Consider the following 12797-nt stretch of genomic DNA (forward strand, 5'->3'; position numbering starts at 1 on the left):
TCTACTCTTAATCCCTTTAAGATCTCAAATTCAATGTTATTACCTAATCATTAGTGTAATTTTGACCAATGATAATGTGTCAACTAGTGAGCATTAAGGTGATTAACAAATTCTTTTCCAGGAAATTGTGAAGTGAGTTGTAAGAATTTTTCTACTTTCTAACTGTGACATGGATGAGGAGATCTTCTTACCAGCATGAGTATCAGCTATTCTTCAGGTTATAAGATAGGAGATTTCAAAACATTGTCAGTTATTTTCTTGGTTATTCTCCTCTTCGTAATCTAGACAGGCTGATCAGCAGTAGATAATGAAAATGGACTCATTAATAAGGGACAGCACTAATGTCTTTATGTGGCTAAAAAGTGATACTAAACCTTCAGCACAAATACACTGGCACCACATCAGAATCCAGGTTACTCTTTCAGATTGCTGTTCGTTTCTTTATCTTTGAAACTAAGTCCCCCAAGAACGGAGTTCCCCTGCTAAATTTATGATTAACCTCTCTATCCAAATCTTTATTCCCTTTTTTTGTCCCCCCCCCAACTCATTCCCCTCAAGATTGAGGTGTATAAAAAAAAAGAAAAGGGTGAATTGAAACCAAACAGGACCCTATGGGATATCCTAGGCACAAGCGCTTTTGTGTCCACCTCTTGTTTGTGGAATAAAATTTAGTCTCCTAGGTCTCCCCAAGTTCCAAAGAACAGGCTCAAACAGTTAATCATTCAAAAAGGGGTAAAATGGGAATGAAGAAGGTGTAGTCAAACAAGGAAGGAGGTAAGAATAACTTAAGAAATACGTCAAACTATGGGATAGCATCATAAGAACACAATTTTCCTTGAGGAAAGCAGATACCAATGTATGACACAAATTCTTCAGTTGTTTTAACAAAAGCCAGACCCCTGCCCTGTCCTCTTCCCCCATCCCCAATCAGGTGGAAACTGCTAACCTCAAACATGTGGACCCTGGACTGGAGTCAAAAGATTGATGATGTTAATTCCTGAAACACCACCACCGCCCTACTACCTCACCTAATCAGAAAATAGTCTATGAACAGATCACACATCGCATGAGCCTCTTCCCTAACACTGTCTTTAAAAAATGCTTGCTTAAAAGACAGTAGGGAATTTGAGGCTTTTGACAATGAGCTGCTCATTTTCCTTGCTTGGCACCCCTGCAATAAACACTGTACTTTTCTTCATCACAACTCAGTGTTAGTAGATTGGCTTTGCTGCATGTCAGACAAGCAGATCCAAATTCAGTTTGGTAGAATCTTAGTCTCCAGCTTTATGTCAGGCTTCTAATATTATTAAAGAACCTTATTTGAGTCCTTTAGATCTGGCTCCAAGACTTATTACTGAGTGAGGCAAAACATGTTGCTCACTAAATACCTTTGACTTAATTGAAAATTTCAACATCCACTCCTATTTTCAGTCTCAAGTACCTCTCTGTGTCTATATATTTTTTTCTCCCATGGGCACTGTAACAAGGTATATATTAAATCTGCTTTAGTAGATCTGGCATAATTATATATGTACCAGAAGTATAAAGAAAGGACAATGTCCTAGGAATCCAGTGACAGTGATGTATATGCTATCCACAAATTACTCACCAATGTTCTTCCTCTTCTATAACCTAGGTTAGTCATACTGACTTTAGCCTCTCAGGGTGCACTGATTCCTAGAATTTTTGATAAAGTATCAAGGATATTGACCATCCTATTTACCTGTTACAACCTCAAATGTGTTCTATTTCTTCTTTCAGTCACAAACAGCATTAAAAGTCAAGACAGAAGAAGTAGAGCAAGGGATTATTTTTTGGAACAATACATGGAGAAGTTAATGAAACTCAGTTTCCCCTTCTAGGGCTCTTCTATGTTGCCACAGCCTTTCCCATGGTTTTCTCATTCTTACCAAGAAATTACTTACCAGTTTCCAGCTTTTCTCTTCAAACAGAACTTTAATTGTCTACCTGTTATATGATCACCACATACATCTGTTTTTACACTCTTCCGGGCCAATGTCTCTATTCTCGTACTTCAGAGACAAATATGTATGATGAATAGCATTCTGTATTTTATTTCTTAAATATAAATTTATTTATTTTAATTGGAGGCTAATTACTTTACAATATTGTATTGGTTTTGCCATAAATCAACATGAATCTGCCACAGGTGTACAAGAGTTCCCTATCCTGAATGCCCCTCCCACTTCCCTCCCTGTACCATCCCTCTGAGTCATCCCAGTGCACCAGCCCCAAGCATCCTGTATCCTGCATCAAACCCGGACTCAAAATTCATTTCATATATGATATTATACATGTTTCAATGCCATCCTCCCAAATCATCCCACCCTCTCCCTCTCCCACAGAGTCCAAAAGTCTGTTCTATACATCTGTGTCTCTTTTGCTGTCTCGCATACAGGGTTATCGTTACCATCTTTCTAAATTCCATATATATGTGTTAGTATACTGTATTGGTGTTTTTCTTTCTGGCTTACTTCACTCTGCATAATAGGCTCCAGTTTCATCCACCTCATTAGAACTGATTCAAATGCATTCTTTTTAATGGCTGAGTAATACTCCATTGTGTATATATACCAAAGCTTTCTTATCCGTTCATCTGTTGATGGACATCTAGGTTGCTTCCATGTCCTGGCTATTATAAACAGTGCTACAATGAACATTGGGGTACACGTGTCTCTTTCAATTCTGGTTTCCTCGGTGTGTATGCCCAGCAGTGGGATTGCTGGGTCATAAGGCAGTTCTATTTGCAATTTTTTAAGGAATCTCCACACTGTTCTCCATAGTGGCTGTACTAGTTTGCATTCCCACCAACAGTGTAGGAGGGTTCCCTTTTCTCCACACCCTCTCCAGCATTTATTGCTTGTAGACTTTTGGATAGTAGCCATTCTGACTGGCGTGAAATGGTACCTCATTCTGGTTTTGATTTGCATTTCTCTGATAATGAGTGATGTTGAGCATCTTTTCATGTGTTTGTTAGCCATCTGTATGTCTTCTTTGGAGAAATGTCTGTATAGTTCTTTGCTCCATTTTTTGATTGGGTCATTTATTTTTCTGGAATTGAGCTGCTGGAGTTGCTTATATATTTTTGAGATTAGTTCTTTGTCAGTTGCTTCATTTGCTATTATTTTCTCCCATTCAGAAGGCTGTCTTTTCACCTTTCTTATAGTTTCCTTTGTTGTGCAGAATCTTTTAAGTTTAATTAGGTCTCATTTGTTTATTTTTGCTTTTATTTCCAATATTCTGGGAGGTGGGTCATAGAGGATCCTGCTGTGATTTATGTCGGAGAGTGTTTTGCCTATGTTCTCCTCTAGGAGTTTTATAGTTTCTGGTCTTACATTTAGATCTTTAATCCATTTTGAGTTTATTTTTGTGAATGGTGTTAGAAAGTGTTCTAGTTTCATTCTTTTACAAGTGGTTGACCAGTTTTCCAGCACCACTTGTTAAAGAGATTGTCTTTAATCCATTGTATATTTTTTGCCTCCTTTGTCAAAGATTAGGTGTCCGTAGGTGCGTGGGTTTATCTCTGAGTTTTCTATTTTGTTCCATTGATCTACATTTCTGTCTTTGTGCCAGTACCAAAGCATTCAGTGTTTTAGACTCAGAGTTTATAACTCCAGGGACTCCAACTCCCCTCTCATGACACCATTTACCATATAGACACTTAAGTTATATGACTGCGTGGAAAATACACCATCTCAAACTTAATGCAAGTCAATGAGTTCTAGGTTTCAGAGCTGTGACTTGGTGTAAAAGACATAATATGTGAATATTAGCATCATTATGTAAATTTAGCCTAGTGTGTAGAAAGCTGACTGGATATATCTAAGCAGGAGAAAAGAGAATTATAATTAGAAACTAAAATTCCCAAGTCTTGTCTCAGATAAATCACATTTTGTGACCCTGAAGAAAATAAATGCACATAGGATAAAGGTTAGGAAATGCATGCATGTTAATCATTGTATGACAGAATTAACATACTCACCCATGTTTATAATGGATTGTGAGTGAAATTACCGGGGAGAAGCGAACAATCTTACCACTTAAAAAATATGGTTATAATTATTCATTGTGAAAAATATGCATTCTTAATAATTGAGTTGATGTATAAAGAATGCTGACAATAGACAATTTCCTTTCCCGCATATATTATCTTTTCCATTACAGAACTCCAAACTCATCACTATCCTCTATCTAGAAGCAGAAGTGGGATGAGGATTAGGTGGACTTTAAAAACACCAGTATTAAAAAAAAATTACAAGATACATAGGGGACAGGAAACTTGATGATTTCTGAGAATAGAATAGGGCTTTCTGAAAATGGAGAAAGGAGTTAAAGAAAATTGGCATCTAACCTTCAGTTGAAAGTGATTGATTTCTAATATAGTGAAACGCTAAAAGGTAAATATCAACATTAAAATCTAACTCGATTCTACAAGTGCCTTTCCAAGTGATAAATATGCTCCATTAAAATTGTATGCTAAGAAACTTATATCAGTATTTGATGGTATCTATCTTTGTAAAAGGACTTTTCAAATCTCATAAATCATCTTTAACAGATGATCATTTACAATCAATTTTGTTGAGTGGAAGCAGTAATCTTGAACCCTATGTAACTGCAGTGTTACCACAGAAACAGGACTCTCTTTCTTCACTAGCAGATCTAAATTACCAACAAAATGTACTAGATAATTTTTACTGTTTTGAATTTTGTCAGTAAAAATTGTAGACATTTGTTTTCTATTTTGTATAAATAACTACATTATATTCTTACATCTTGCTTGAAGAACTTAAATTAAGTACTATATTGCCATTTATAGAAAATTTTGCCAACCTTTGGTTTAGAAAACTATGTAGAAAAAATTTCCTTTAGTTTTGGAATCCCAATTTTTTATTTCCTTTCTTCAGATGTTAATCTAATATTAGTATTTATTCTGTGCTTTCAAAGGTAATCTATACTTATTTCTTTATTCACATTTGCATGTATTAGTCAGTCAGTCATGTCTAGCTATTTGTGATCCCATGGACTGTAGCCCGCCAGGCCGAATTCTCCAGGCAACAATACTGGAGTGGGCAGCCATTCCCTTCTCCAGGAGACCTTCCTGACCCAGTGATCGAACCTGGGTCTCTTGCATCGCAGGCAGATTCTTTACTATCTGAGCCACCATGGAAACCCTACTCACATTTTATGCTTTACAATTTTTAATTTTTTGATTTTTAAATTTTATTTCAAAGAATCTTTATTTAATAGTTGTCTAAATTATGCCTAGCCGTTGCTAATGCAAAAATTAGGTAATGAATAATTTAGAATGAAAATGCATCTAAATTCAAGGGAATTCTTGGCTATTAAAGAGAAAAATGAAAACTCATTGATCTGTAAAATCTCATCATACAGAAGGCTAATTAGTCTGCAGTAAGCAGTTCACATGGGTAGGACTCTGTTTTGTTCACTAAAATATCTTGCTGGCTTGTAACAGTATGTGATATTTCATAGGTATGCAACATCTATTTGTGGGGTGGACAAACAAATGAACTGTAGGGATGGAAAACTTTTTCCTTCTTCCCTAATAGATTCTTTGACTGGTCTAGCAATTAAATTGACCTATGACAGGTGAATAGGATGGAAACAAATTTTGTAAGTATAGGAGCCTCACAAAAATATGAAACTCAAAGGCAGTTAACCACTTGAGGCTTATATACTATCTTGAGATTAAGAATAGGCTACAGAAAGTCTTTTCTCCACTGGATATCTTTCCCCTTTTGTTATAGATTAATTGATCATAAGTGTGTAGGTTTATTACTGGGTTCTCTGTTCTGTTCCATTGATTTATATTTCTGTTTTTGTGCTGGTATTATAGTGTTTTGATTACTGTAGCTTTGTAGTGTAGCTTGGGCTTCCCTGGTGGCTCAGAGGTTAAAGCCTCTGCTTGCGATGCGGGAGACCTGGGTTCGATCCCCGGATCGGGAAGTTCCCCTGGAGAAGGAAATGGCAACCCACTCTAATATTCTTGCCTGAAGAATCCCAAGGATGGAGGAGCCTGGTGGGCCCCAGTTCATGGGGGCGCAAAGAGTCAGACACGACTGAGAGACTTCACTTTCTTTCTTTAACTTTCTTTGAAGTCAAGAAGCATGATTCCTCCAGCTCTGTTCTTCTTTCTCAAGATCGTTTTGGCTATTGAGGGCCTTATGTGTTTCCACACAAATTTTAAAGTTATTTGTTCTAGTTCTTTGAAAAATGCTTTTGGTATTTTGATAGGGATTGCCTTGAATCTGTGGCTTGCCTTGAGTGGCATGATTATTTTAATGATACTGATTCTTTCAATCCAAGAGTATGGTACATCTTTTCATCTCTTTGTATTGTTTTCAATTTCTTTCATTCATGTCTTATAGTTTTCCAAGTATAGGTCTTTTATTTCCTTAGATAGGTTTATTCCTAGGTACTTTATCCTTTTAATGTGATGGTAAATGGGATTATTTCTGAATTTCTATTTCTTATAGTCTGTTATTAGTATATAGAAATGCAACAGATTCTCTTCAATAAGTGGTGATGGGAAAATTGGATAGCTACATATATAAGAATTAAATTAGAACATTTTCTAACATCATATTCAAAAATAAACTCAAAACTCATTAAAGATCTAAATGTAAGACTAGAAATAATGAAACTCCTAGAAGAAAACGTAGGCAGAACCCCCTTTGACATAAATTGTAGCAATATTTTCTTCTATCTGTCTCCAAAGCAAAAGAAATAAAAGCATTACAAATAAAAAAAAAATGGGACCTATCTAGACTTAAAAGTTTTTGCAAAGCAAAGGAAACCATTGACAAATTAAAAGACAATCTACTGAATGGGGAAAATATTTGATATGACCTATAAGGGATTAACATCCAAAATATATAAACATGTCATACAACTCAATGTCCCCTCTCCAAAAAAATCATTTAAAAAAGATCAGAAGACCTGAATAGACATTTTTTTCAAAGAGGAAATGAAGATGGTCAACAGACTCATGAAACAATGCTCAACATTGTGAATCATTAGGGAAATGCAAATCAAAATCACAATGAGATATCACCATAAACTATCAGAATGTCTGTCATCAAAAAGACACAAATAGCAGATATTGGTGAGGATATGAAGAAAAGGCAACCCTTGTACATTGTGTGTGGAGATGTAAATTGGTTCAGTCACTATGAAAACTTGTAAATGAGCTCTGTTGAGTTGGCTTAAAGAAAATTTAATTTTAATTCCCACATAAATGTTCAAAAAAAAATAAGCTAACCCAAATGAATTTCAGGTTCGTGTGATCAGAGAAAAATTCAATATTGTATGAAAACTTGTATTAGATTTAGTTTAAGTTGGTTGGTTTGATTAATACAGACCTATCTGTATAGTCATCAATATTAAGTGTAATAATTTTATTATCCCTAGACTTACTGTAAGCTGGTGAGATCTTATTATTTCTATTATAAAAGTTTGTCAGCAAGAAAAATAACTTGGTCTGATGAAACTTTTAAGTAAATTAAATGTAAATGAAATATGAGTTTTTAGGCAAATGTTTTAAGAATAATTATGTTTTAGGTTTGTCTATCTAAAAATAGTTTCTACAGACTTTTGGTAACTTGCAACTTTAGAGTTTTTGTAAGTTAAGTTAAAAATGTTAAATCATTGAATAACAGTTATCATTTCCAAAAAGATAAAGCACTGAAATATTAATCTCTAAACAAGTCTTAAGTTTACCTACCTTTGTCTTCTTATTAGAGAAAAACTAAAGATGTTTAAGTTGGCTGGACACACATCTTGTACTAAATTGAGGAAAAAGTTATACTATGAGAAAATGAATGTTTCTAGAGTTTACAGAATATATTCATAAGCTTGTCAATTGGGAAATACTGATATGACAAACATTTCACAGTTACCTGCTTCTTGGTTTTTGCTAAAGTTTAAGGTTTTAAGGTTAAAGATTGAAATATATATAGATATATGTCACTAAAGTTATAAAGAAATAATAAAAATATTTCAGTATGCAAATAAAGTAGGATGTATGTTTTCAGTAAAATAAGGTATGAGAATAAGGTATGAGAGTGGAAATGTATCTTAAGGGAAGAAAAAGTAATTTTATTCCAAATTTGGTTGTTTTTTTGTTTTTTTTTTTTTTAATTCTTACATGCATTCCCAAACATGAACCCCCCTCCCACTTCCCTCCCCATAACATCTTTCTGGGTCATCCCCATGCACCAGCCCCAAGCATGCTGCATCCTGCGTCAGACATAGACTGGCGATTCAATTCACATGATAGTATACATGTTAGAATGTCATTCTCCCAAATCATCCCACCCTCTCCCTCTCCCTCTGAGTCCAAAAGTCCGTTATACACATCTGTGTCTCTTTCCCTGTCTTGCATACAGGGTCGTCATTGCCATCTTTCTAAATTCCATATATATGTGTTAGTATACTGTATTGGTGTTTTTCTTTCTGGCTTACTTCACTCTGTATAATAGGCTCCAGTTTCATCCATCTCATCAGAACTGATTGAAATGAATTAAAATGAATACAGGAAGTTTTGGAAGTTTTTGGAAAAAGAACCCTGAGAAAGAAATTTAGCGTATGATAAGAACTAGCTTGGTAACACACTCCAGTATTCTTGCCTGGAGAATCCCCATAGACAGAGGAGCCTGGTGGGCTATAGTCCATGGGGTCGCAAAGAGACACGACCGAACAACTAAGAACAAGGACTGGCTAAAATTAGGTTGAATTTATGAGTAAATGACTTTTATTATTAAAAATAATTTGGAGCAAAATCCAAATTTGATTTTCTGTCTCTGTTAAGAGAACAAAGTTTTCTTGGAATGCTGATCTGCTTTCAGTTCAGTTCAGTTCAGTTCAGTCGCTCAGTCATGTCCGACTCTTTGTGACCCCATGAATCGCAGCACGCCAGGCCTCCCTGTCCATCACGGACTCCAGGAGTTCACTCAGACTCACATCCATCGAGTCAGTGATGCCATTCAGCCATCTCAACCTCTGTTGTCCCCTTATCCTCCTGCCCCCAATCCCTCTCAGCATCAGAGTCTTTTCCAATGAGTCAAGTCTTCCCATGAGGTGGCCACAGTACTGGAGTTTCAGCTTTAGCATCATTCCTTCCAAAGAACACCCAGGGCTGATCTGCTTTAGATAATGGATTATAAATTTCTTTAGCTTTAAGTACTCTGTTGTAAATTTCTGCATTTTCCTTTAAAATTTTTATTGTCATTTTGATTAAGTGAATAAGTGCTGTTTCACAATAGCTTATGATCCTTCTTGACCAAGTGTTTTAAAATGTCTTGAAGACGGTTTTGTATACTTCTCACAAACTTTCCAAAGTCAGATTTTAATTAAATTTATTCTGATATCTAAATAGCTTTGGAATGCTTTGGAGGGGTTCTCAAATGTGTAAAGAGATATTAAATTAATTAGGGTTACTTGGTACATTAAATTGCATGGAAACACTGTTAAATGAGTGGTGCTAAACTTCATTAGGTTATATTATATGAGTAAATGTCATAATTTAAATGTCCTAGAAATTATATAATATACAATTTCTAAAATTTGTGTATGTCCTAGCATATTATCTCTCATAATTCTAGTTATTATCATAAAGTATTATATGTCACAAAAATAACCACATTTCTTTCTCACTTGCATTGTAATGAGATCTTTAACCATGACCTGCAAAGTCTTTGTCATTTACTGACAATTATTGTTGTCGCCGATGTTTTTGCAAAATGCTTCATTTTCAAAAAATTCATACAAAGGGCTTTTAGACAATGACACATTTCTGATAAATTTTAGATCATAACAGTGAATTGGGCAAGAAATTAAAGAATTCTAATGGAAACTCTGATGATTTCATAAAACACTATTGACAAAAGATTAAGATCAAGAATTAATTACATAGGACTGTGTGAACTAATGAAGAAGGTCATAAGTTTTATGTCTTCTGCCTAAAGTATTGCTGAATTAATTTTTGCTTTCTGTATATTAGGAGATCTTTCCCCTTAAACTAATTACAACTTACAGAAATTTAGTAAATTGTACTTTTATAAGTAGAATTGAAATATTTTTCCTATCTACCTAATTCAGCCAGAATTTGGAAACTCTTAGTGAGCATTTTTATTTTTAGTAATATAGTTACATGCATAAGTACAATAAGGGTGTCTCCTTGTAACAGACATAACTGGAAACATTGGTTATATTACTATGATGTTGACTGGAATATTATATTTGTGAATATCCATAAAATCAGATATGATCAAACTGCTTTAAAAAACTAAAGTAAATTTATGGACCTGTGAAAACGCTTGGAAAAATGACTTGGTATCTTGCTTACAGGGTTTCCCAGCAGCCTTACCAGTTTACCACAGTAATCTACCTTTAGATGAAGATTAGATGCCCCATGATCTGAAACTTGGAGATTATGCACATTGGAAAAGATATCAGATAAAAGACATTTTACAGCCACATTGAAAGGAATCATATTAGGACTCCTCTCCTGCCGGGGTCCAGCCCCCGCAGGATCCAGGGGAACCTGAAGGAAAAACGGCGTCGGCGGATGATTTAGAGAGCGATAAGGAAAGAATATTGTAGATAAGAAAATAGAGGAGAGAAAGAGGCTGATATTCCTTGGTTTACATAGAAAGCCAATAAAACTTTGAGACAAGAAGTTTGCCCTGTTCACGGAGGCCACAGGTGCCTTCCCGGTCTCCGGAGGGAGTGAAGATGCAGAACATCTTCCCGTTCAGGTCTTAGAAACCCAGGCAGAAAAGTGAACGCAGGGAGCCTCTATGCTCCAAGGGATCAGCCTGAAAAAGAAAGTAAGAGAGAAAAAAAGAGAAAAAAGAAAAACGCGGGGTGACCAAGCTTCTTTGAGCGAAGCCCCATAGCTTTATTTTTAAAAGGTACTTTTATACCTTGTCTTATACATAGAGGAAAATGAAAGATGCAAAGTCATACAGAGTTAGCCCAAACATTACATCTGTTTTGTCTTTACCGAAACCAGGATTTTTTCTGCAAACCTTTCCCATAAACAATGTGTGTACATTATCTTCTGGCCTTGGAGGCCTGTGAACATTTTATGACCCTCTTTTGATAAAGGCTGTCAACCAGAAAACTTATTTTCCCTTGAAATGTTTTTTCTTATATTTCTAATCTATGTCAGCCTCAAAAAAGTATTAAACAGAGTTACATTCTCACAAAGCAAAGGGGCAGTGAGTTACAAGAAAGAACCAATTAGCTCAAAAGTCTGATGTGGTTAATTTCAAGGCTACACTTGTTTTTCTTACTTTCCAACTATGTTAACTGATGCACTCCCAGGTGCACAGTGGATAAGAGATATGGGAGCTTAGCAACAAGCATTGACCCAATAATGAAATCCTATGCCTAGCGCTACTTTAATAACTTTTAACTCTTTAAAAAGCTCTATGTTTTAGGCTTTCCATGCCTCTCACAGTTGGGAGGATGTAAATAATCATATGCGTAGCTGCAAGAGTCTGGATATACCTGCCAAGCAAGCTATAATGCTAACAGAGGGGTTTTGATTGGAAATATTCCTCTCATGTCCAGGAGACTTATTAGCTATAGCCCTAAGTTAATTTTCTCCAGAGAAAGGTGGTCAGGAATAGCCCCCTGTTAATGTCAGAGGAGTTGGTGAAAGTCATGAAATAGTAAAACAGACAGATTCTGGTTTTGGGGTAGATGCTCGAGAAAGCCTAGGGAGCCCATTGAGTCCTGAAGCCTTGCTTAACAGTTCTCTTCCACATGACCTTGTCATGGGTGGGATCTCCCGTGGTGGCTCCCAGCACTCTCCTGAATGGGTTGCAATTCATAGACAAGAAGAATAGAACATCTGAAGTAGACAGCTGACCCAAAATGCTGGACCGGGTCTGTATATGATTATCTTGATGATTGTTCACACTTTTGCTCATAAATAAATGTACTTCTCTCTTGGGATCAATCATATTCAACTATGAAAAACCAGTTCAACTTTAGTTTAGTGGCCAATTTCTAGTACTCCTAGGTTACCTAGGTTGATCTGTCCTTTTCACTGTTCTAGTTGGATGGCCCTTTAGGAAGTTTAACAGAAGGAAGTTATAGTTTTGTTCTGATCACTATTGATATTACTAGGTAAGACCCTTTTGTGTTGTTGATTAATCATAGTTGCCATAAATGGGAGCTTTCTTTAAAGTTACACAGACTCCGTTAGAGCAAAGAGCTAAATCACAGTCAAAGAATATAACTTCCCTATTATTAGAAGGGCCACTTCCTCAATTATGAGATGAATTTACATGGCTAACAACAAGCAATGGTCATTTAAGTTTAAAGGTCCTCATGTTGGGAATAGTTAAATCATTTTAAGGATAATCAGCCTAATAACACTAGGAAATTGAGCTGTGTGCCTTATGAACACGGGATATATCATTACCTTTCTTAGATTCAATAATTGTTTTGTAACTGATTGAGATGACCAGGAAAATATTCGGTAGCTTTTAACAGGACCCAGTGGATTTGTGGAACAAACTTATGGTCTTGGCTCACCCCAGGTTGGTAGGAAGATGCACAATTGGTTTCCTTTGGACTCAGGTTTGCCTGATAGAGCTTCCCTGATGGCTCAGTTGGTAAAGAATCTGCCTGCAATGCAGGAGACCCTGGTTTGATTCCCATCTCCACTGGAGAAAGGATAGGCTACCCACTCCAGTATTCTTGGGCTTCCCTTGTGGCTCAGCTGATAAAGAACCTGCCTGCAA

Source organism: Ovis canadensis, chromosome 15, assembly GCF_042477335.2.
Source record: "Ovis canadensis isolate MfBH-ARS-UI-01 breed Bighorn chromosome 15, ARS-UI_OviCan_v2, whole genome shotgun sequence".
NCBI classification, from domain to species: Eukaryota; Metazoa; Chordata; class Mammalia; order Artiodactyla; family Bovidae; genus Ovis; species Ovis canadensis.